Raw genomic sequence first — 24,568 nt, 5'->3', positions numbered from 1 at the left:
CCTTTGGGTTCCTTCCAACTCTGCAGTTCTATGATTCTAAGATTCAATTCACTGATCATTCATAATAAAGTCTAACAATGAACATAATCCAGATTAACAGTGAAACATAATGTATCTCTGCAGTGAAATCTCAACCCCAGGAAACAACCCCTAAACAATATCCCATCCTGGTGGTCTCTAGGCATCCTAAATAGCATAAGCAGGTTTTTGAGCAGTCAGCCAGGGCTTCTGACCTCCCAGGCCAGGGGGAAATAGGCCGTACAAAGCAAGGAACATGTCTTGCCCCAAGATGCAATCTCTGAGATCTTTCAGTGCATTTACTACATGTTCTGGGCCTCGTCATGTGCAGTGCCCTAAAGGAGCACCCACCCAGGGCTCCCCCACCCCCCGTCTCACATGCAAAATATCAAAACCAAGATCAATATGCAATTCTCTTTCCCCGCAGTTGCTGTGGGTAATGTTAACAAATAATAATTTGAGGGGGAGGGAAGGAAACTCACCTGATTGTTCATCCCTTGAGCCATTCCTCAAACAGTAGTAATTTAAATTGCAGCTGTTTAGGAGTGCTTCTCCTCCTCCTCCACTGCCCCCTCCCAACTGAAAACCCTTTGGAATTGCAAATGAACAAACAGAATCGCTTCGAAGAGCGTCTGGCTCGTTTTTTCTTTCTTTCTTCCCCAAGCGCTGCACCTTATTATTAGAGCGATCGGGCTGTTTAATTAGTCATTATTGCTATCATTGCTTAGCTGTATCATTCAGCTATGCGTCTCCCTGCCTTGCTTTTACGGCTGTTGATTATGATACTCTTCCAGCAACACTTACATTTCATGCAATGATTTCGACTACAGCTTGCCGCTTAATGAGGGTAACACCAGCTTCTAGGCAGGGCACGGCCGACCCAGAGGCAAGGTGAGGCAGTGACCCCAGGCTGCAGATCTGGCCTCCTCTGCACCTGCCCGCTCCCTTTGCTGCATGACCATTTCTTCCAAGACCACCCAACTCCCCTCCACCTGCCTCTTCTATGGCCACTGGCCGCTGCAGCCTCCTGGCGATGAAGGGGCAGGGGGCAGCGGCAGAGGAGATGGCCAGGAGTGGAGGAGGTAGCTGGAGGGGTATATGGGGTGGAGGAGGTGTGGGGCAGCACTTTCTGTTTTACCTGAAGTGGGAAAGCATCCTGGGCCGGCCCTGATTGTAGGGATGTGGAAGAAATTCTATGCAGGCGAGCCTACCTAATCCATTTTCCAAAACAATATTCAAACTGAAACAAACACCCATCTCCAAATTTGCAAATTATCCAGCCAGCAAATATGTACAAAAATGCATGTGCATAAAAATGTGCATATTAGTATATATAACATACAAAAGTACAATATATTAGGGATAATCCCCCCAAATGTATCCATTAGGCAAAAATGCGTGCAAAAATGTGTACGTTGAGAGAAAATTGCATCAAATTTTGTTGAATGTTCATGAGGACTTAAAAAAATTAATAACTAATATGGAAACATGGGTAACTAAAATGAGGAAATTATGACACTTAAATTGACGTATTCACCCCATCCATTCCAGACTGTATATATTTTTCAGCTCAAACCCACTGAAAACAACTGGAACTCCCGGCTCAAAGCTTTCTTATCAAAATGCCCTTTACTACACGGTTATTAAAAGCAAGTTATTTTTTCCTTTGTTTGGTCATTTTATATATGGTACTGTCTGCTTCCTGGGACAGTACCAATTCAGACTGCAAGTGTAAATCATATAATTTATTTTTTTTAAAATCCTACACATAGAAAACTAGAATTTCAGGGAGACTGCTTCAGCTAAGAGCCTGACAGGCTTGCTTTCTATAAATTAGGCATCTTGTTATGTGTAATATGGGGGAAGATGTAAACTGTTGACCCCCACCCCACCTCCATCTGAAGTGCTACAGTCCAATGCATGATTTCCACATGCATCAGAATGAGGAGCTAGAATGGACTGCTCCACTTCATACTGTAGATGAGGGGCGAGGAGCGCTTTTGTGAAAGCTCCCTATGTCGAAAACTATGCAAACAGAAAAGCAACACAAGTTTGGGTTAGAACCATGTCCCCTGATGCATTAATTCCTAAAAGAAGTTGTTTGTGTGTGTTTTAAAATGGGATAGGTGTAAACCCCCATCTTTCGCCTGAAGTGGCATGTCCCTTCTACCCACAATCTGATGCACACAGAGGAAGAACTCTCCATTTCCCGATGTGTATTTATTTTAGCTTTAAGAGCACATTGCCGGCTGAACAAGCTCCCAAGGGTGAGTGTGAAATTAAGTTCCTCTGAGGTTTTAAAAAGCAGATTGGGCAAGCATCTGCCAGGGAAGCTTTAAGGTATAGCATATCCCCTCTCAAGAGAATATTGGATGAGATGGTCCACTGGATTTCTTCTAGCCATGTGAGTTTATAAACTTTGGGTACAATCCAGGCTCATTAAAATCCATGGTAGGTTTCTTTCTTTATTATTCAGAGGGATGTGGATGGCACAATTTGTGAATAAACCATGCAGCTCAGCCCATTAAATTGATCCCAGATGATCTGATATCACTTAACTCATTAGTGCATATTCATTTTTAGCTGGTTCCTTTATTACATCACTTGTCATTGGTTGGCAGTGTCACATGGAGCCTTTGACCCAACGAGTTAATGAAGTCAAAAATGCTCATTTGATTAGCTTGATTGCTTAATGAGCTAATTAAACACTGCATCGGCTTCATTGCTCAAACGTTAATTTTGTTACCAAAAAAAAATATTAAAATTCCCCAAACTAATTTAACTTAATGAAGTCAAAGTTCACATGAGCATTCCCAAGCTCTTAAATCAAAGTTAAAGATTTCTTAATGAGAGCTTCAAATTCAGTTGGGGGACAAAAAAAATAATGGAAACATGGGAAAAATATTATTTGTGAATAAGCTGGTTGAATATTGAAATGAACAACCTAGAAGTATAGGCCAGGGTGTGCCACTTTTGAATTCTCTCTTGTGTCATTGTTTCTGAGGCGGGAGGCACTCCTTGCAAACTGAAAATCAGTGCATCCAGAATAAAGGTTTTCTACAAATACCAAATGACTTTTCAGTAAGGATGAGTGGGCTCTTCTTCTCTATTCCAAATGGCTTGACTTGAGAAAATATCACCAATCATGACAGTGGTTGAATTTACTGATTACAGGAGAGCACAGATCAATCTGCCCTAACATATTTATGGGGAAATGGTCAATGTTCTGTATGTTTTGCAATGACAAATTCCATGGAAGTGCATAGCCTTACAATGCTTTAAGTGTTCTTTCTTCTTCCTTTGTGTCTGAGTGTATTTATTATACAAATTACCTTTTAATTTAAAAGGTGCAAAAAATAAATAAAACAAATAATTCATCCCCCCACCAGTCTCTAACTTACATTACTTCTGATCTAGTTTTGCCAGCATAGAGATTGCATGATTTATAAGCTGAGAATGAAGTAAGTGTGTGTGTGTGTGTGTGTGTGTGTGTTTCTATTAGTAATGAGCCTAAGAATTCTGAACTGGGTAAGTTCATTTCCAAACTTCTCTAATTTTGAAATTCATTGCCATTTACTTGCATTTAAAGTGGAGGCCCATAGCCAGAAATATTTTGCAGAGGGGACTAAAATCTGATAAAATCTAAATATTCTACATCAGAGAGCAGAAGCCTGCCATACAAACAAATATTTGCAATAGGGTTAGGTTTTTCTGCGTTTATTAAACCAGTGGTTTCCACTGCAACTGGTGTTCACTAATGTCTGATGTTGCATATTGGCTGTGCAATAAAGAGTTTAAAATACAGATCAGCAGCGACTGAATAATGGTGGATTACATGTCATTTGTAGAATAGCTTATATTTGTGTACATTCAACTGACTATTGAAGATAAAGTAAGAGTCACCTATTAGTTAATGCAAGATGGCAAACGTCAAGAGCCAAACATCAAAAGGCATACGATGTCAACTCACACTACAGAATGCCAGCAATAGTTCTCAGATGCTAAATGCCACTGCATACTGTCCCATATCACAGATTGTCAAATATCAGCTATCAAATAATGGCAGCAGACATCAGATACTACAATCAAATGCCATAAAGCAAATTGAATATTAGAATCAAATCACGTTGCATTTCAAATATGAACACTGAATATTTTGGCAGAAGAGGCTGGTCAATAAGAGTGCCCACTCTCCAGTTTACATTACTTAAATCCTTTCCAGTTACAGTGAGTGAAAATTGAATCCACCAACTTCTTTCTCCTCACCATCTCAAACCAGCCAATCGGCTCTTTTGAACTCCTACCCAATAGCAAACCATCATTATTGCCAGAGTCCCACTCCTTGTCTCCAGAGTAGAAACAAAACACATTAAGACATCAGCACAGCACATAACCATTTAGCATTTTGCTATTATTATTATTACAATTTCACCCTAAGTTCTTGTGGCAAGGAAGTCACTACAATTAAAACACAACATTAATATTGCAACACAATACACAATTTTTTTTAATTAGGAGTTTCAACATAACAATTTATCAAAAATACATCATCCTCTCCCCCCCCCCATTTTTCCCTCCCCTCTCCCCAGAAAAAGAAAAACCCACCCTCCCACCACCACCCAGACTTCCCTCACCTCCTCTCTCTGGTTTTTCAGCACATGTTATTTTCTGCATATTATAAAGTTGTAAAGATCCTTAATTTATCTACCTGTATAATACCAATAAAAAGTTTGTGAATGTTTATTCAAAACCTGCCAAGGAGTCCAGTTCATTTTGTTGTTTCTTTAAATACTTTGTAAAAGGTTCCCATTCTTCTTTAAAGTCACAGTTGTCCTTATCACGTAGTTTGTGTGTCAATTTCGCCAATTCCGCGTAATCCATCAGTTTCTCTTGCCACAGTTCTTTAGTCGGGATTTCCTCATTCTTCCATCCTTGTGCTATTAAGACTCTTGCCACATTTGTGGCATACATGAAGATTTTTTTAAATTTCCTTGGCAACACAATACACAATTTTGACATATTTGATATTGCAGTATGAAGAGAATGACTTTGCACTGAAGTTGAGGGGGACCAATTTGTTTTAGCTCTACTTGTAATTCACTCCAAGGGAGTGAGGTAAGCAGGAAATTGAGAGAGGAGAGGAGAAAGAGAGTTCAATGGAGACAACAGGGAGGGACAGAGCTAAAAAAGTTTTAGTGGAAATGGGGAAAAGGTTAGGGTGGGTTTTTTATTGTAACTTTCACTATTTCCCCATATCTCCCACTGTAGCCTGAGAGGTAAACAAAAAAAAATTCTAAGTGGACCTGACAACCTTTACAGGAAAATTTCATCTTCTAGATTTCAGTGTACCAGTCAGGTGTTAAAAGACAGAGGAGTAGAGCCAAGAAAAGAAAAATGTCATTCCCTAATCAGAACATAAGAATACAGGTATTGTGTTGCATTTGTACAAACAGGCAATGCTTTCCCTCAGCCCTGCTCCCTGCTTGCCTTCATACTTAAGGAAGTCACAAGCACTGACAGGCCAGAGTGTGGCTGCTAAGTTGGTCGCTCTTAGCTGCAATGTTATGATAATACTGCCATTCCATCTGCTTACATGAGAGCTTGGGCTTTAGTGGTAAAATGCATTGGCCTAGGACATCAACTGCAAGGAGTTGTGAGTGCCCACTCTGAGAAATTTCAAGCTGAGCTGAAATTTCTCAGAAGACTTATATTCTAAGAGATTTCTTCCTCTTTTTCATGCAATTTTCATCGTACTTCCACAATGATAATATTAAACAAGAGCCACCATTACCTGAAGTCTCCAGAGATACTTTTTCACTGAATTTTTCTGTGCAGAACATGGCAACAGTCATGCTGCAAAACTTTTCAAAACAATATGTGAAGCGAAACACAACCATCCTTCCAAATTCGCATTTCTCCAAATTTTTCAAAGCAGTTCTCCAGCCAAGCAATGTGCACAAAAATGCACACGCTAAGGTAAAGTGCATATAAAAATGCATGTATTCATGAAAATAACATGAAATTAGGGGGAAATGCTTTGCAAAAATGTGTATTATGGGCAAAATTGCACATATAAAGTGTACAACAGGAGAAATTCACACTAAAATGCTGATGAATTTTCATGAGAATTGTGTTTTTTAAAAAATAAAAAATAAAAACCCTGCAAATTGTTGCAAAAATGTAGAGAACTGGAATTTAAAATTGGAAGATTGAGACACTGAGAGAACAAAAATGGCCAAATCCTTCCATTCCTTGTGATGGGCATCAACATGGATGGCTTTGAAAGATTAGAGAAATTCAGGGAAGATAGGCTATCAATGACTACTAACCACAATGGCTATGTTCTTCCTCCCCTGTTGGAGGCAGTATGCTTCTGGATGACAGTTGCTGCGAATCCCAAGTAGTAAGTGTGCTGTTGCACTCGGGTCCTCCTTGCAGGTTTCCTGTAAGCATCTGGTGGGTCACTGTGAGGACAGGGTGATGGACCAGATGTGCATTTGGTCTGATCCATCTGGGCTCTTCTTATCTTCTTGAGTTTGTACTGACATATGTTGTGAAATGGGTGGTAGCTATAGTCAGTTCGGCATTTCAGTTCATGTATGCTTCTGTGAAATGCGAATTAGGCAGCGATCACCAGAATTCAGACCTAACCAAATCCCCCCTCCCATCACCAGAAACAGGTGTGAACAAGGAATCAGCATAAGGTTGTTTCAGTGGTGCTTGCTTAGCCATGGCTACAGGCTTAGTTGCAGTAGGGACCAGGGCAGTCTTCCTCAACCTTCCCCCCCCCCCAGGTGTTGCTGAGCTCATGCCAATTGAGCTGGTGCTTGTGGGAGTTGCAGTCCAATAGCGTCTGGAGAGCAGCAGGCTGGGGAAGGGACTGGAGTGCCTAAACTGTGACCCTCCAGATGTCGTGGTACTCTGGCAGCCCCAGCCAGAAAAGGTGCGGGAGGGGAAAAGGATGATGGGAGTGTTGCGCAGCAACATTTGGAGGGCCCTGGTTTAGGCACCCCTTAATCGAGAGTTGTGCCAAAGTCTTCACTCTTGCTTCTCCCTAAAAGAGCCACACCTATTGACGAGTCAGAATGATGGGAAGGAAGTATGGCATCCTTTTAAAATATGGTTTTTCATATTGACTTATGAAAGAGAACATTGCAGATATTTGATGGTGCTATGGTGGCACCCTGTGGCCAGAAAGGGAACACTATCTTCTCCAATGATGTGCTCCTTTTGAGAGGTGGTTCTATATGTTCCATGATGAAAGGTAAAAATACAACAGGCATATCTGCACCAGAAACAGGGTTTTTCTGCTAAGGCAGCATACTGTACCCATAGACATCCTTAGGGATTCTACTTTGGTGAGGGTGCTGAGTGTTCTCTGCTAGAAAGCACACATTTAAGCCCTTGCAGAACTTCAGTTCCTAGCATATCCTGGAAAGAAGGAACAACTGCTAAGCCAGTTGAAGTCTGCAGTGTAAATATGTATGTCCACAGAGGCAAGAAATGGACAAATACTAAGAGACGGCTTTGCCATGGCACTGGAAGAAAGGGACATCTTCTTTTTTTAAAAAAAAAAAGAAGGGAAATAGACCATTGAAAGATCTTGCAACAATTTTAGTACTGAAACAAAGCAGGCCTGGCTTCCTGGAGAAAAGCAGGATGCAAGGGTAGCAAACAACAAATTTCTCCAAAGTCATTAACTATCAATGGAGATTGGCAGATGCCTTTTTTCTGACTCATATCACTGTTGGGATAATACCCTAATGCATATAACCAGTGCTTTTTTCTGGGGGTACGCAGGGGTACACATACCCCTAAACATTTTGTGAATCTAAGTTTGGCCTCATTGAGGGACAGTATTTCAATGAGTAGGAAAATCAGAGTACACCTAAACATTTTTTCAGAAGGAAAAAAAAGCACTGCGTATAACAACTATCCATGGTGAGCTTTAGCCATACCTCATGGAGAACGTATGCATAATCTAGTCTGTCCATAAAGGAAGAATAATGGGTTACATTTCCCAGTCAATATGCATAATCTCCCGCTAGCCTTGCGGGGTATACAACCCTGCATATATATATGCAGGGTTTTGTACATTCTCCAGGCATTATGCATAATCTTCAAAGTGCATTGGGGAATGAGAACATTTCAACAGTTCAAGGGCATTTTGTACATTTTTAAGCAATGTGCATAATCTCCAACAGGCCTTAAGGAATGTGCTACCCTGACAGGGTCTTGTATGTTTTCTGGGTAATATACATAATCTCCAAGGCACCTCAGAAAATGCCCACACATCAGCAAAATTGTACACACTGCTTGATCAATATGCATAACTGCCAAGAAAATATGCCCCTGGTCTCCAATTCTTGGTTCCTTTTTTCTTTGGCTATATGTTTTTTGCAACTTGTGACCTGTGATGGATTTCATGCTACTTTTAGTGGTCTTTCTTTGTAGCTTCCCAGAAATGTTTCCTGTAAAACCCTGGTGTTATTTATTTAAGAAATAACAGATGAAATTGTACATATAAACCTCTGGCCATGCTGTAGCTATTTGGTTGGACTGATGGCAGCATCAACAACTGAGTAATAGTGTAGGACTGCTAAGACCTGGCAAGATTTTCCAGGATCTCCATTTATATTTGCAGGTGATAAGGCCCCAAAATTTATCCATTGAAGCATTGGAGTCTCACCACAAGGGAGTTCCTGAACTTCTCAGTTCTGCTCAGGCATCACACATTGCAGGAAGATCAGGCATCCCTGAATGCTTCACTGGCAGCCCACTACAACTCTGTCTTCCACCGCATGAGTCCTTGCATACCAGTTCTCCCTCTGATGGACCAGCTAATGGTCAGTAGACAAAGCAGTTGAGCTGCAGCAGGTCTTCTGTGTCTGGTATCATTATATGAGCTTAGCATCTCAAAGTCTCAAAGCAATTCAAGCTCTCCCTTCTTAACATACCAGGATGGGGTAATCAACCCACTTGTGGCGACAGGTGACTAACTTATGATCAGTTTGGGATGAAGGGAAGCAAACTTTCCCCAGAGGACTTTGGCCATCCATGAGAGAACATGGGAAAAGCAAGCACCACTAGTCTATAGGAAAACAAGAAGCACTTTTTGTTTGTTTTTCATAAGAAGCAATGAAGATTAGAATGGCATCATTCAAATGTTAGCAGGATCTTATCAAGCACCAGGAACATTGTGAGGCTGAAAAGCAACCCATCAAACACCTCACTGTGATGCTTATGCATACGGAAGATGAGGATGTGGCAAAGGGAAGGACTTCCTTAAGTCAAACTGCCAACTCCCAGATCCCAGGGCTTTTGAGAGGCCATTTCAATATCATTATTTGCACCACATTCCTCCTGGGACCAATGGAGCAGCAATTAACAAAGGAATGGGCACCTGAGTGCTGTTAGTTGCTAGTTGAGGGATGTATTTGGTCCTCCACTTTTGAAAGCAGCAAAGGACACCTTGCAGCATTTTGCAGAGGCCCTCTAATGGCACCCTGGAGGCACTCTCCTAGTGGGGGACCCTTGCAACCTGCAGAGGCTGCTCCACAAGACCACCAAGAGGCTCAGAAGTTTAGACCACAGTGCCACCCACATCCCTTACAAGACCACCAAGCACTTGCTGAGAACCTTCTGTTTCTGATGCAGAGGCAACAGGATGGAACATGGTTGCTGCACGATGCATAAACTATACGTCATATGACTTTGTGGTCTTAGATCCAGCACCACAGCTCAGAGAAAGATTTGGGAGCCTATGACAACCTGTCCCACTTCTACAGAAAACACACTTCTGTTCGGAGAACAATTGCCATGTTCGTCAGAAAGGTTTGGGTTAACAATGCTAGGCCAGTGATCAGACACACATCCCTAAGAATGCAAGTCCCATGGTTATTCCAGGGATGCTCAGTACTGGGTTTGCTCAAGGTGAAATCGAGGCACAATAAATCCCCTTGTAGGAAAGTGGTCATACCTAGAGATGGGTAGAATAAATTTCCTTAGGGAGGTGTGGCATGGATCATGTGCAGATGGCCTTTAAAATTTGGCCGGGATGGCATGTGTCTCAGCCACTAGGACCCTTCAGCTGGGAGAGTCACTTGTGGACTATCCTGTGGAAGGCCTCAACCCATGACATGGGCTGCTAATGTGAACGTGGTTCCAGAATTGCAGGTGGCATGTTGGTGACCCCTAAATTAGGACAATCTTTCTGTCTCCATAGGTGAGTTCCCATGGGTTGATCAGTCATTAAGTGAGAGCTTTCCTAGCTTTTGGTAATTCTGCAATTGCTTTTAAAAATGAGGGACAAATATAGAAAGAAGATGAATGTAGTTTCCCTGCAGACCAGTGTCTTAAAGAATCTTGTGGTCCCTTAAAGACTAATAAATTGGTTATGGCATATGGTTTAATGGACTACAGTCCACAAATTGAGTTACTTATTACTATTATCTATGTAATTATCACACAGAGAAATCTTTTCCAAAACCCAAAACAGATATATGTAATGACAGCATTTCTTTATATGTGTTTATTTTAACTATTTCTATATATGTAATATTTTAAGTCATTTTGGGTTGCCCCAGGCAAGATAAAGTGACTGACAAATTTAATAATATTGTTTTAAGATGTTTTAATTAGTTCATATATGCAATTATTTAACTGTTTTTATTTATGGAAATGTTTTATATATGGTTTCATTGTCTTGTAGAATTATTTTAAGATGCTTCATAGGAAGCAATTTGTAACTAAAATTAATCATCATCATCATACTTTCTCTACAGTAGGCTAAGCAACAAGTTTCAGGTAGCACTCTAATTTAGATTTACATTTAATCATCATATGCAAAGTGGCTGTTGTATTACTTGCAGTGGCACTTAAATCAGATTGAATGGAAACATTACAGACCCAAGCTCTTAAAATATGTTTATGAAAATATGTTTGCTTGCAGGAGGGGTTTTTTGGGTTGGTTGTTTTTTTGGTTTTTTTGTTTTTGTTTTTTTGAGGACTCCAAAGAAACACCTACAGCATATTAGATTTATTATTCTTTAACTTATTTTGCATTTATATTATTGATTTGGGAACTGCAGCTTTCCCCTTCTCCTTCCCGTTCCTTTTTCCTTGTGTGCCATGACTTTTTAGATGGGTCTCTTAAAACTGGTGGGTTGGGGGGGCACTTACTGTAACAACCTCATGGTGAATACCAGCACCTTTTTTCTAGGGAAGGAAAAGGCACTGCCTGTATATATTATATATTATATAATACAAAAAAAGCTATAAGGGGAAAGGGGTGGTGAGCAGTGCCCCCTCCCCATATTCCGACTCCATGCTGTTTAGCTGTTTGGTGAAGATACTGAAATTACAGTTCAAGCAGGATAACAGATTGTCCAGAGAAGTCGCATTGAACATGGTTTTTAAAAGATGGAAGTATTTCTATAGTTATAGTAAATTGCATAGCCTCAGTTCAAGGCATTTGTGGCAAGGGTGTTTAAAGAAACTGAAGCCAAGAATTCTGCGTCTGTTAAGGCATTGCTGTGGTTAATATGAATGATAAAGTAGCAATAAAGGGCTTTGGAAATAGATGGCTTCACCCCACTGTTTATCCTTGAATGTATTGAAGAGTGGGCTTTTGGACCTTACTAAATCTTCTTGTTACACCACTGGAATCTAAAACGATCCCACTGCAGAGGCGAGTCAAGAGCCCTGAATTATTCAAGGGGTACTTTCTGCTGGTAGTGAGTCAAGGACCCTTAATTATTCAAGGGGTACTTTCTGCTCACTTTAGCTTTTAATTAACTTCTTACTATTCTTGAATGTGGTCTGACAGCCGGTAATATTCTTAGGCTAAGTTAAACTACACCATTTATTTATTTTTTATTAGTGAATATTTTTGGCATTGTTGAGAAACACTTCCCCTTTGCAGTAATGTTTAGCACTCCTTTTTGGCAAGAAAAACTGCAGACTGCTTGATGCAAAAAAAAAAAAAAAGACTTAGAAACAGCTCTCAGAGGACTGGTCAACCTGCAATGCACTTTTTCAGGCTGAGAAAAAGTTAGCAACCCCTACCATTGATGCCTTTGAGGAATTTGCACACAGAGATTTGGAGAAAGTGGAAAGCCCCCGTCCCACTTTGGCGAGAACACCAGGGTGTTTATTCATCTCTAGAGGTAGCTACATGCAAGAACACTGCAGAACAGCCCTGAGGTAAAGTGTGGCAACAGGCATGCCAGCATCTCTTCCCAAAGATCCTTAATCCGATTGGTGTGGGAAGCAGTCGTGCTGAGGTAACTCACGATGCAGTTGCCAGAGGATTAACTGGTTGCCAGATGAGTAACTGGGACCTGTCAGGCCTGTGGCTGCAGGTCTGCCCTGGCTACCATTTTGTTTCCACATGCAAGTCATTGCCTTGACCTATAAAGTTCTGATTGGCTCAAATCCACAGTACCTGAAGGACAAATGCAAACGTTTCCAAATTGTGTTTAAAAGATTGCAGCAGGTGGGCTTGGGGAGAGGGGCTGTTCCATGGTTAGGGTGCTAGAATAGAAAAGGCCCTGACTCCATCCACCATCAACAGCTGGAGCATGGTCTCAGCTGAGGATCTTAGTGCAGGGGGGGTATTGTATGGGAGTAGCTGGCTGGGGATGGGAGGCATAATTGATGGGAAGGCAGGATATAAATACAATTCCTTCTAATACTGAAAGGAAGGCAACTATGCCAACATTGCTGGAACCAAAATGGGACACTGAGCAAAAAGAGGGAGATATTGGCATGGTCTGCGACACCCTCCCACTTCAAATAAACTCAGTGAGGATTAAACATGTTCAGTACCTCTAGAACTCATGGAATGTGGAGTGTTAGGGTTCGTCCACACTTTTGCTTGATTTATATTCTGATCATATTGTGTATCGATTAATTCCCCCAGGTCTGAGAGCTTTTCTTGTGGTTCTGTGATTATGCCTTGTGAAAATCCAATCTCACCCATTGAACTGAACCTCGGTTTAAGCAAAATGTCTCTTCGGATTTCCCATGCATCTGAGAAGATCTGATTCAGTGAGAAGGATCAGAGTTTTGCAAGGCACAGCTATGGAACAACCGCAAAAGCTTTCTCAGACCTGGGGGAATTAATCTGTACACAATACAATCAGAGTATGGCTCTAGTGAAAGTTTGGATGAGCCCTTTCTTGGAAAAGAGAACTGGAAAACAGGGCAGGGAGTTGAATGATCTTCTTGAACTCCTTCACATTTTATAGTATCCTGAGGTGACCTTGGATGGATGGAGCATAGAACAGGAGTGCTCCTGTTAGGGGGTGAGCGGAACACCCTGCAACGTTATAGCGGCTCTTGCATGTATAATATAATAGCAAATCCCAAGTCTGTTGTGTCATTATGCCTGTTAAACACTGGGCTTGAGCCCCAGGGAGTGGAGAAGGATCTCATTTGGTCTTGCTCCAGATATGTGGACTTGAGCTGCAGCTGCCATATTCTACACTTCTTTGAATTTTGCAGTGTCTACAAAAATATGACCCTTACAGGGAAACTGCATATAAAATATGTATTTTAGACAAAAAAGGGTATATAAAACATAGATTTGGGGGGAATTGTGTACAAAGCTGCACACAATTTAAATGCAGGTTTTGTGTGCACTCTTTGGGGGAGAATGGACACTAAGTACCGTATTTTTCCGTGTAGGTTTTTCTGCTAAATATAATGTCAAAAATTAGGGGGTGTTTTATACATGGGACCATCTCCCCCCTCCCCATTTTCTTAAATCTGAGTCCCCAAAAATAGGAGCCGTCTTATACATGGGGGTGTCTTCTAGACGGAAAAATATGGTGCATACAAAACTGAGACACACACACACACAAAAAGACCTGCTCTGTTCATCCCTCTCTGCTCTAGCCATAGGACTGGATGCCCAAATCACATTGGTTCTCTGCTGCTTATATGATGGAGGCCCTTGACATTTGCATGAGTACAGCTCTCTGCTTTCAGCAGTCTTGACAGGTAGCAGCAACCGAAGGTGTGCTGGAAAGCTCCACCCCGGAATGTGCCTTTTGGAGATTCCTCCTCCTCTGCCTCGTCCTCCTCCTCCTCCTCACTCCCAGAGTGCTGGGAGGAGCCTCAGAGCTTTGATGCCCTTTAATTGGGAAAAAGGCTGTCTCAATGCTCCAGAAGGCGAGAGCGGATCAGGAAAAGGCCTGCAAGGAAGCTAGAATTCCTACCAGGTAAGTGTGTTCGTTTGTTTTTCCTCACCATTGTGGGCTGAACTGCAACAAGAATGCCTTTTGCAAAAGGTTTTAAAGGTGTTCACTGTAAGGTGGGGACCACAACCTGGTGGGAAGATGTTGCTGCTAGGCAGACAATACTAGGTGGACCTATGCCTCCTGACATGCCTCCCTGTGTTCCTATGGGACATGTGTCACAAAAGACAGGCTGACTATTAGCTAAGGTAAATCAGGGCTTCGGTGGTCGAGATCAGATTTGTAACGTTTGAAAAGGCAGCCACTGACACTACCCTGAAAACCTTCCCCACAGAAGAAGGGGAAGAATCACAGAAGCCCCCCGTATCTTGGGAGAGGAATACAGGAGTTCGCAAACCAAAAGATGCGACTCTGAGGCAAACTCAAGCCCAGGCACCCCTTCTGCTTGAAATTAAGCACCTCCTGTAAAAGCAAAGAGTCTCAGGTTGCATCTGGAATTTCGTAACAAAATATGCAGGCTTAATAGTTTCATATATATAATAGGCGGGGTGAGAGAATGTTGTTGTTGTTTTTCTCATCTGTAGTGTCTATGAAGATCTCGGGGTCTTGTGAATGTTGTGCTTGCCTTGTGGGGAAGTGTTAATTCATCTTTTTAATTCATGTGCAGCAGATCCCCGTGAAATTATTGTCAAACAACAAAGTGATAACACTCGGAATCTTATGGTCCCCGGTATTTTTTCAAATGATCTTTGAGAGCTGGGAGGAGGAGCCAGTGCTTTGCTCATGTATCATTTTAACATTACAGGAAATGTCAAGAGTTGGTTTTACAGCTTTTAAAAAACAAAGACTAATCAGGGAAAATAAAATGCTGCAGAGACAGAATTCATTGAGAGCAGAAATGTTGATCACAATAGTTTGAAGATCAAGTGATCACTATCTATGCTTCCATATGGAAGGTATATTCCAGCATATGGGCTGGATCCAGAATAGGATAGTTGGACTTAGGTTCTATTGAAATCAACACGACAAAGTTCATCATGGCTTAACCAGGCACAGCAATCTGGGGGAGTGCTGTAGCTCAGTGGCACAGCATCTGTTGCATGCAGAAAATTCTCCAAGATTTCAGGAAGAGTCCAAATCCCTTCAAATTTGTGTGTAAATATACCTGTAATGAGCTTCCCCCACACCACTAGCTAACCTTAACTGCAAGTTTCATCCTATTTTCAAACAAGTAACACCTCACTGGTAAGAGAGAGAAGGGGGGGGGAGCTTCTAGCATCTAGCATCTAGCACTGGGCGGGGGGGAGCTTCTAGCATCAAGGAAGACAAAATTGAGGTTCTTGGGCATGCTGAAGAGCAGCATTTCATGCAGGGGAGCAGGGGATTTGCAGGTTCCTATGTCCTTTGAACTGGACTGTGGGATCAGGGAAATTTAGAAAGTCCATACTCCCCAGCTTTTCCTGTCTCAGACACCCCTTTCCAATAAGTTTTTGTTACTTGGAATGGGTATCGGATGAAGTGCCAAATCAGTTTTTCAATGTTTTCTACAAATACTGCAAGTATTTTGAAAGAAAATGAAACAAAACAAAACAAAAAAGCAAGCCAAGAGAAGTTGCGGGGGGGGGGGCAAACTGACAATGAAAGAAAGGAAGGGAAGGGATTCTGCTGCTGCTGCTGTTGCTGCTACAAAATTTCTTTACAAGGATTGTAAAAAAACAACAACCCATGAAGCAGATACAAAGAAGAGATGCATGATAGTTACACGGAAAATCTCTTCCAACATAATCAGATGGAGATGGGGGAGAAATTAATTCAGCTCCCTTGTTAACGTGAACCTACCTAATCTGCACTTCCTGAACCAATAAGCAAAGGGAAATGCAGCTGTCTCCTGAAATTTGCACTTCTCTGAATTTTACAGTATAGTTTAACAGCCAAAAACATCATGTACAAGGTACACACAAAATTCCATATGTTAGTGAAAACAGCTTACAAACATGCATTATATTTGGGGGAATGGTTTGCAAAAATGTAGACATTAGAGAAAATTGCGTACAAAAATGAGGACATTTAGAGAAATGTGGATGAAATTATACAGGGATTTCTCTCTCTCTCTCTTTCTCTCTCTCTCTCTCTCTCTCTCTCTCTCACACACACACACACACACACACTGCTGCAGAAATTAGCCATACTACAACTATAAAAATGAGGAACTAGGAAAAACCAAAATGGACAGATTTGCCCATCCTAGCATAAGGGCAGATTAACAGCATCACGCCCAAAGCATCCAGGGGCCTAATCTTGGCTGTGGTTAGAAACAAAATTATAAAAATGGAAAGTTTGTCTGATCTAGCATGGCAACTCTTGTGCTGTGCTTTTAGTGCTAGGTCTGTGATGAATTAGTAAACCTTGGCCAATCGTACAGATTAAAGATGAATCATCTTTGTGTCAGTGTTCCTGCAAAGACATTTTTTTGTTCCAGTTTCTCAGTCTCCATTTGGCTTTCTAGAAGAGATGCTTGAGAAAGGGGAGCATCAGACAGCATGTTAATGCTCTTATAAACTTTAATCAGCCTCCCTCCCCACTCCTCCACCTTGAATCCACTCCAAAGGCACCTGGACCCATTCCCTCTAGGCTGCTCTAAATGCCTTACTTTCTTCAGCACAGGCTTTCAGTTCACGTGCAGCTCCTTGAGGACTTCAAAGAGCAGCAGCTGTTCGACAAAACTCTTCAGGGAAGATCCCTCTCTCCAGAAATTCAGCACTAGCCATAGGAAGCAATTAAGGCTGCCTGTGTGTCTTCTCTTCCCCAGTGCCTAGGCATGTGTACATTAAAAACCTATGGGTTCCTTTGTAAGAATCCGGCACTGTCATGCTGCAAGGAAGGGGAAAGATGCAGGCAGTATTGGCTCCAGGTTTGGGAGGCCTTGGGGCAACATGCTCAGAACTCAAAAATGAAGTAGAAGTGAAGAGGAGGGGCTTCTACTTAATTTTTAGGTTCTGCTGTCCATTTGCATGCCCTGCTCCTCTGACTCTGTCCACACCACCACCCAGGTGCACCATGGTTGCAGCTCCATCTTCTCCTATTGTCTGTTGTTGCTCAGGTGTTTCTAGAGAGCAAGTGATCAGGCAGTGGCAGCAGCAAGGAGATGAAGCACAGAGCATAGGGGTTGTCACTGGAGCACCTGTTTTGAAATGGACTTTGCCCAGTGATGTCAGCTTTCAGTCCTGAACTGCATCGCTTCGGACTGTAGGTGAGACCTCATATGATGGGCACTCCTCCTCTGTTTTAACACATTCATGCAAAACTAGCACTTGATGGGAAAGACTCAGACAGAACCCTTCCCCGGGATAAAGGTAAAGGTAAAGGTAAAGGTAAAGGTACCCCTGCCCGTACGGGCCAGTCTTGACAGACTCTAGGGTTGTGCGCCCATCTCACTTTAAGAGGCCAGGGGCCAGCGCTGTCCGGAGACACTTCCGGGTCACGTGGCCAGCGTGACAAAGCTGCATCTGGTGAGCCAGCACAGCACACGGAAACGCCGTTTACCTTCCCGCCAGTAAGTGGTCCCTATTTATCTACTTGGACCCGGGGGTGCTTTCGAACTGCTAGGTTGGCAGGCGCTGGGACCGAGCAGCGGGAGCGCACCCCGCCGCGGGGATTCAAACCGCCGACCTTTCGATCGGCAAGCCCTAGGTGCTGAGGCTTTTACCCACAGCGCCACCCAGCAATTTTTGGCAAAAACTGTTAGGGTCCACCTCAAATTTACAAAAAATCAATAGTCTACCCCCTGGGTCCAGCTTCAGATTACCTCCTGGTTCCACCACTGTGGAAAAAGATTCTGCCTACAGACCCAAGAGTGGTCAGCTAGGGGTGGGGAAATCTGTCAGTTGTGGTTTCTCATTTTTCCAAACTAAAGTCCAGTTCTTCACATTCCCACACTAGTTTTTAAATTTTATTTTAGAAAGTCCTCATGAAAATTTGTCAGGATCTTAGCATGACTTTCTCCTAATATACATGTTTTTATATGCAATTCCCCCTAAAATGCACATATTTGCAAAGCAAATTTCCCTACTATATTGCATTTTTGTATGTTACGCTCATTCATATATGTATTTTATGTACACTTTACCCCAGTATATGCATGTTTTGTACACATGGCTTGGCTGGAGAACTGCTTCCAAAAATATGAAGAAATGTGAATTTGGGAAGATGGTTGTGTTTAGCTTCTCATATAATTTCAGAAAGTGTGATTTAATTAGGTATACCTTTAAATGCAAATAGAACCAAATTTCTCCTCAATCCCTATGTTCAACCCTAAGTTCATGTGTTAGTAGTGTGGCCATATCTTCTCTACAAAGCTGTCTAGTCAAAGTCTAGTTTACAGATGAAGAAACTCAAAGGACCTTGAATTTGCCCATCTACAATATTTGTTCAGCAGCCACATAAGTTTCCTAGTCCCAAGTCTTCCACACTATGGTGCAATGTATTGTATTCCTGATTAATTATTTGCATATGCTAACTCTATGTAAACTGGTGCTTTCCCATCTGATGTTGTGTTTCCTCTTTTTTGGGATTGCGTAAGTTGCCATCATAGGAGATGGCAGGTCTCCATCATTTCAAAAGCAAATGGAGACCCTCTTGAGAACTTGCAGCACCCCAGTCTCATACCAGAGTTCACCACCGGGCATCTTCCTTGCACACACACACACACACACACACTTTATTTACTGCAGCAGTTAGCAGTTCTTGCCCCTTTGGGAGATGAGGGCAGGGTGGATAGATTGTGGTTTCTTTTTAGCCTGTACGGACATGTTGCTAGCTTAGGCAAAACATATGACATCCATATGGGGGAGAGGCACATGGTGTGGGGGTGGGGGAAAGTATTGGGTGTTTAAATTGCTATGCATGTTTTCTAGCCTTGGCTCTTTAATCATTTGTAATCTGTGGTGAGGGGAGTGGCACAGCTGAACCCAGAAAGTTTATTTTATTTGCATATCCATTTCATTTATATACGAGCTTTTTGCCAAGGCATCCAAGGCAGTTTACAGTTTTAAAGGACTGGAGCAAATTATATTCTAAGTGTTGTAAGTAGCTGGGCCAAATCCCCTCAGTTTCCTCGATTACCCATTCATTTCCTCAGAAACATCCAAGATTCTTCAGCAGGGTGAGAGAATCTTGTTGCTTTTTTGATGAAGTCATTGAAGAATTGGAAAAGGCTCAGAAAAGTACCACCAAAATGATCAAGGGGAGGGAGTGACTTCCCTGTGAAGAAATGTTGCAGTGTCTTGAACAGGGCCAGATTTAGGTTTGATGAGGCCCTAAGCTACTGAAGGTAATAGAGCCCTTTATATGTCAACAACTAATTGTGGCTGGTTTTTGTGTTGGATATATGCTATATGGTAATTTATGGACCTAATAGGTATCTAAAGCCATTTGCACATAACAAAATATATATTTTATCAAAGTAATTGTATTTTTTCCCTTTAATTTTTTTTTTGGGGGGGGCCAAGAGAGTGGGGCCCTAAACTATAGCTTGTTTAGCTTATACATAGATCCAGCACTGGTCTTGAACTTCTTAGTTTAGAGAAAAAAAGCAAGTAAGAAGTGGTATGATAGAAGTTTAGAAAAACCATGCATGGCATGGAGAAAGTGGATAGACAAAAGTTTTTATTCCTCTCTCATAACACCGGAACTCATGGACATCCAGCAAAGCTGGATGTTGGAAGATTTAGGACAGATAAAAGAAAGTCCCTCTTCACACAGTGCATAGTTAAACTATGGCACTCGCTCCTCCAGAAGGCAGTGAAGTCCAACAACTGGGATGGCTTTAAAAGAGGATTAGACAGATTCATGGAGGAAAGGGCTACTAGCCATGATGGCTATGCTCTACCTCCACAGCTGGATGCTGTAATGCTTCTGGATACCAGCTGCTGGAAACTACAGGAGGGGAGAGTTCTCTTGTGCTCATATTTCGCTTGCCGGTTTCACACAGGCATCTGGTTGGCCACTGCGAGAACAGGATGCTGGACTAGATGGGTCACTGGTTCACTGATCCAGTGGGCTGTTCTTATAGGGGATTTAAGCAAACATCGTCCTTAACTAGAAATAGTGGTCCTAAACATGATCATCAACTTTATGGTGGGGGGTCTTAGGGGTAGCACTTACTCTGCCTCCCAATTCAGTTTGGGAGGCAGAGGAAACCCCAATCCCATGATCCCCAGCAGGTGATGAAGCTCATCAGCAAGCACCAGAGTGATACTCTCTGCAGCCTCTATCAAGCACTCTCTGTCACCAGCTGCCAATTCTTCTTCTCAAGGTTGAGGGGTATGGCTGGCAACAGGTCAGTGTGGACAAGAAGCAGCAGTAAATACTAGTCCCAAACGATATGGGAGAAATTGGAGCAGTGTGTGACAGGCCATCAAAGTCCCCCAATTCCACACTTACCCCATTGTTAGTTGTAACATGTTGCTGAATTTGGAAGTAAAGCTTTTATCTCAAACAGCTATGAACCTTCATGGTAGATGATCAAACCTGGCAGGCGTTGCAGAATGGGTCTAGAAAGATAGCCTGCAGATGAAATGGTTTGAGAGTAATCCTGAAGGGGGAGGGGAGGGGAGGGGCTTAGGTTATTTTGGTTCCATGCAGCGAATCAGGTCTAGGGGTGAGGTGTTGTTGACAACCTATCTATACGGTGTTTCTTTATACTCATACAGGCAACATCAGGGTGTTACAATATTTCTAATTCCATCTTCTCATGTCTTTTCAGGAACTGGAAGTAGAAACCAGAGGCCATGAACTGGGGAAGCTTTCAAGGGCTCCTGACCGGAGTGAATAAATATTCTACAGCCTTTGGACGTATTTGGCTCTCAGTGGTCTTCATCTTCCGGCTTCTAGTCTACATAGTGGCAGCTGAGAAGGTTTGGGGAGATGACCAGAAGGATTTTGACTGCAACACTAAGCAGCCAGGCTGCCCAAATGTCTGCTATGACCATTACTTCCCAATCTCCCACATCCGCCTCTGGGCCCTACAGCTCATTCTGGTTACCTGTCCTTCCCTGCTGGTAATCATGCATGTTGCCTACCTGGAAGCCAAACTAGAGAAACATAAGAAGAAGGTTGGGGCAGACTATGCACTGCGCTATCCTCCTGGCAAGAAGCGTGGAGGCTTGTGGTGGACCTATTTCTTGAGCCTCATCTTCAAGTCTGCTGTGGACATTATATTCCTCTACATCTTCTACCATGTGTTCCCAAACTACACACTCCCCAATGTGGTGAAATGCTCCCTTGATCCTTGTCCCAACATTGTAGACTGCTACATAGCTAAGCCCACAGAGAAGAACATCTTCACCCTTTTCATGATCAGCACAGCCTGCGTTTGCATCCTCCTCAGCCTCCTTGAAGCCTTCTACCTCGTTGGGAAACGATGTAAGGAGCACCTCCAAGCCAGGAGTGAAAGCCACAGGAGGCAGGACAGTGAAGTATTCATTATGAAGAAAGACCATTCCTCCCTGCCCCCCGGTAAACATAACCCAAATGAAATAGGTCTGGAGGCATTCAATAGTACCGACTATAAGCCTTCTCCCTTCAACTTCACATCCTGCCCACCTCAGACAGCTCTGACCTCTAAAACAGCACCATCATAAGCAACCCTTAAATCCTGGGGAACTGGGTAATGGGAACCTTATACAGAACTAATATTACCTACTTTTCATATCAGCACTTTCTTTTAGGCAGGACATGGATGTGATGTATGAGAGGGAGAGAGGGATGGCCTTTGTCCGACACTCACCTAATTCAGACTGTTTAGTTTTCTGATATACATACTGATCAAAGAAGTCTATATTAAATGGTTGTATCCAAATTCCCTGGTTCTTGCAATCTAAACCACTTACTGTTTGCATAATGTTCAACGTGTACTACTTACACGTTGCAGATTGCACTATTTCTGTCCAGTCCAGTTTTCAAAAACCTACCCACCACCACAACTGAAGGTGGCTGGCACACTTGGTCTTGACTGCTGAGATAGATAGATAGATAGATAGATAGATAGATAGATAGATAGATAGAACGAACCAAGTCAGTTCAAAGACAGGGATGAGTTTCTTCCAGCCATCATGCCAAAGTAACAAGATGTACTAAGTGTAAAGCTGTCAGTCAAAACTATCCCCAAATGCCTGACAGAATAAGTGCATTTGACCAGTTTCCTGGAATGACGAAGTTTCATAGCCTGGTGAACTCCCTGGAAAGTGAAATCCCTTCTCAGCTATGAAGTTTGCTGTGTAACCTTGATTCTTCCTGTCACTCTCTCTCAGTCTAAACTACCTTGCTGCATTGTTGAGGAGATAAAATGTGAGACTTACTTCCCTGAGCACCTTAGAGGAAAGGTGAGAGAAAACTGAACACAAATCATGTCCCCCAAAGCAGGGGGAGGGAGAGAGAGAACGATAAGGGGAAAGGTGACTACAGGATGAATACAGAATTCAAGCCTATAAAATGAAAATGCTGATATTTAAAGCACAGGTGCCCATGTCAATAGATTAGTGAAAATTACCACAGACTCAGAATAAAATTGGATTAGGGTTTTTTTTCCCTTGTTTCCCTTTGTTTCATCGAGCATTGATTTGAAATCAATAGGTGGTATTCAACAAAGTTTTATGCAAAATAGACCTACTGAAATTAATGGACCTAAGGAATTTCGTGTTTATTAATTTCAGTGGTCTACTCTAAGAAAGACTGAGTTCACTGCCACCTGATTTGAGACTTGGGAGATTCTCATTCATATTTAGATATGCCCATCTGTGTCCCGGAGTGGCTGACATGATAGGGTAGTACCCAAGGACCAACCTACCAACAGTGGCACTGTATAGAGATGGACCAGGGTGGCAGTGAGACTGGGGTTGTGTGGGCAGAAGCGCCAGATTGGCACCATCAATGCACCTGAGCTGCCCCAACCTTGCCGCCACTGTGCCTCATCCAGGTAAGCAGAGCAAACCCGGTGTTGGAACGGTGGCTCTATGGTACCACCCCACCATCTGAGCCATTCATGATTTGTCGTTTTGTTATTGCACTATTGTTGTACATGCTGGTTGGGGAGGTGAAAGGGGTAATAGCTTTTTCTTTTCCTGCCTATCTTCCATGTCACATCTTATCTCCAGATTCTGTACCACACAATACAGCTGTGACTTTTGAATGTAGACAGACAAGTGCCTTATCAGTTAAAATGCAAGCAGAACAAAGAGGTGGGGGGAAAGGTGTATGTGTTATATTGAGATGTTCAATAAAATGTGAATAATAATTTTAAAAATTCCCGTTGGGCATTTTATTTATCAATGTGTTGCATTTATACCTCAGCAGAACTCAAGGTAGTATGCGTGGGTCTCCCAGCAGTGGTGTGGGGCATGAAATTTCCCATTCCATAAATTGATTAGTATTAATGAAAGCACTTTGTTATGCAGCTCATAGCTAAACTATGGAATCCACTCTTACAAGAGGCCAGCAACTTGGATGACCAAAAGATTAGACATTCATGGTGGATGGGGCAACTGATGGCTATTAGCCCTGGTGGCTATTTCCTACCTCCAGTGTTGGAGGCAGCATGTCTCTGAATATCAGCAGCAGGTGAACAGAGAGCTGCTACACTCAGGTTCTGAATGTGGGCTTCCCATAGGCTTCTGATTGGCTACTGTGAGAACAGGACGCAGGTGCAGATGGGCCTCTGGCCTAAGCCAGCTGCTTTTTTCTATGTGTGGGTTCCTAGGCCAGTTGAAGACCTAGTATTAGGCAAGCTTGGTAGTATAAAAGTTGTAATTAATGTTTTTCAGGTAGTTATCCCTAGCAAGTGTGTCAGGTAATACGTGTATGTCCTTCATTTGCATTTGTAAATGGCGGGGTGGGGTGGGGGAATAGAAGTTACAGATACATAATTTTACAACATCAGGGTTAGATGTCATTAGGATCCATGTTGGGCATCAAGGGTCCTTGACATGGTATCACAGAAGGGCCCACACTCTCCAACACACCTCCTCTTCTTTGGCGATCACTCATAGTAGAGTAAAGTTGTCTTCCATGAACACGGTCTTAGCGATGTGTCTGTAGGTAACTGTGGAGGCCAATTCTGGATCCACACGTCCTTCCACAGTGGGAACTTAGGTTTCCAGGTGGGAGCTGATCATGGTGAGGGTTTGCCAAGCGTGCCTTTCTCTTAGCTCGTTTCTTCCTTCTGCCCTGAGTTTGAGTGTCTTCAAAGTCCATGACACCTTTGGTAAAGGCTGTTCTCCAATAGGAGCGCTCACAGGCCAGTATTTCTCAATTGCTGGTGTTTATACCACATTTTTATAGATTTGCCCTGAGAG

At 42.5% G+C, this 24,568-nt stretch overlaps 1 pseudogene across 2 annotated transcripts; it reads left to right on the top strand.

Moving 5' to 3' along the window:
• The first annotated feature begins 14,108 nt into the window (after positions 1–14,108).
• LOC307222746 (gap junction beta-5 protein pseudogene) lies at positions 14,109–23,520 on the top strand (annotated as a pseudogene). 2 transcript variants are annotated; one of them, XR_013843855.1, is made up of 2 exons: positions 14,109–14,243; positions 20,983–23,520. The product of XR_013843855.1 is annotated as a gap junction beta-5 protein pseudogene (transcript). The 2 variants fall into 2 exon arrangements; XR_013843856.1 differs by lacking the exon at positions 14,109–14,243 and adding an exon at positions 17,323–17,469.
• Positions 23,521–24,568: the final 1,048 nt, after the last annotated feature.

This window comes from Podarcis cretensis (assembly GCF_951804945.1).
Source record: "Podarcis cretensis genome assembly, chromosome: 8".
In the NCBI taxonomy this organism is placed as follows: Eukaryota; Metazoa; Chordata; class Lepidosauria; order Squamata; family Lacertidae; genus Podarcis; species Podarcis cretensis.
This window is presented reverse-complemented; position numbering and strand designations above follow the sequence as displayed.